This window comes from Bos indicus, chromosome 13 (assembly GCF_029378745.1).
Source record: "Bos indicus isolate NIAB-ARS_2022 breed Sahiwal x Tharparkar chromosome 13, NIAB-ARS_B.indTharparkar_mat_pri_1.0, whole genome shotgun sequence".
Taxonomy (NCBI): domain Eukaryota; kingdom Metazoa; phylum Chordata; class Mammalia; order Artiodactyla; family Bovidae; genus Bos; species Bos indicus.
In genome coordinates this window covers 41930967-41932535 of record NC_091772.1, presented here as the reverse complement: position 1 = coordinate 41932535, position 1569 = coordinate 41930967, and the positions used below count along the sequence as shown (strand labels likewise).

The 1569-nt window shown below is 46.3% G+C and overlaps 1 pseudogene; it reads right to left on the bottom strand.

Annotated features, from left to right (window-relative positions):
• Positions 1-510: 510 nt before the first annotated feature.
• Positions 511-1265, bottom strand: LOC109567733 (elongation factor 1-beta pseudogene; annotated as a pseudogene).
• Between the last annotated feature and the right edge of the window lie 304 nt (positions 1266-1569).

Below are 1569 nucleotides of genomic sequence, written 5' to 3'. Positions count from 1 at the left end.
CTATGAAGCTATACCGACACCTCGAGTATGCAGTTTCCTAGTGAAGGAAATACCTATATTTCTGCACCCCAACACTCATAACTAGAAACTCTGAGTTAAATCAAAATACATTTGTTTTACTGAATTTTGTGGAACCAGCTGCTTTTGCAGTGTGACAATCTAATTCCTAAAAATTGGTCACCATTTTAAATTTGGTGGCTTCCCTGATAACTCAGTTGGTAAAGAAACCACCTACAGTGCAGGAGACTCCAGTTTGAGCTTGAGCTTCCCTGGTGGCTCAGCTGGTAAAGAATCTGCCCATAAACCGGGAGACCTGGGTTTGATCCCTGGGATGGGAAGATCCCCTGGAGAAGGGAAAGACTACCCACTCTAGGATTCTGGCCTGGAGAATTCCATGGACTGTATAGTCCACGGGGTCACAAAGAGTCAGACACAACTAAGTGACTTTCATTTCATTTTTAAAATTTGGTGGGGGGCTCAGAGATGAATTATTATTATTATTATTTGTCTTTCAAACTTTTACTTAAGGGCACTGATCCATGATGGATTTTAGATCTTGTTGAATGCAGCCACATCCATAGACTATACATACTCATCGAAAGCAGTGATCTGCTCCTCCAGCATGTCTGTCCCAACTTTGTCGTCTCCAACTACACACTGTATTTGAAGTTTTTTAATGCCATACCCAACTGAAACTAGTTCAGAAGAGCCCCAGGCCAAGCCGTCTGCTTGAATGCTTCTGACGTGCTCCTCTAGTTTTGCCATATCGGTCTCATCATCCTAAGGTTTCACGTCTAATAAGATGGAAGATTGGCGACAAGTGCTGGTTTTTCGGCTTTCTTTGACTCATACTGAGCAAGGCATTCTTCTCTTAGCCTCTTGGCTTCTTCACTTTCTTCCTCATCATCAGATCCAAAGAGATCAATGTCATCATCATCTTTACTATCTGTAGCTCCACTTTCTGTGGTGTCCTCCACATTAGCAGGGCCATACTTGCCCAAAGCTTTCTTCACTCCCGGCAGCCTGGCCTTTTCCTTCTCATAAGATTTGATGTGGTTATACCAACGGAGGGCATGACACAAGTCGGCAGGTGGTGGGCCGGAGACGGCTTCAAATACTGCCACATCTGCTTGTGATGGCACATACCCCTCTATGTAACTCTTGTCTGCCAAGTAGTTGTTGAGCACCTGGAGGCCAGCGGGGCTCTTCAAGTCTCCAAAACCCATGACGATGGCTAATCTAGAACTGGGAGGCAGCAAAGAAAAAGAGGCATGCAACTGGTCAGCGCCCAGTGCTAAGAGAAAAAAGGTCAGAGATGAATTATCAACACAACAGAATCACTCTGCCTTTAAAACACCTGGCTTAAAAGCACACTTGCTGAATCACTTAGGTGAAATGCTGGCAGCCCCTGGGCTCAAGCTGCAGCCTGTTCTAGGAAACCAGTGGAACCACCTCCATTCTGGATGCTGTGAGGTTGTCACGTGTGATCCCAAGCAGGCAACGAAGCGGCTGCTCCCCATGTGGGTGTAGATAGGGCTCTGTGTGTTGGGGCCCAGAGCGCCCGGAGTC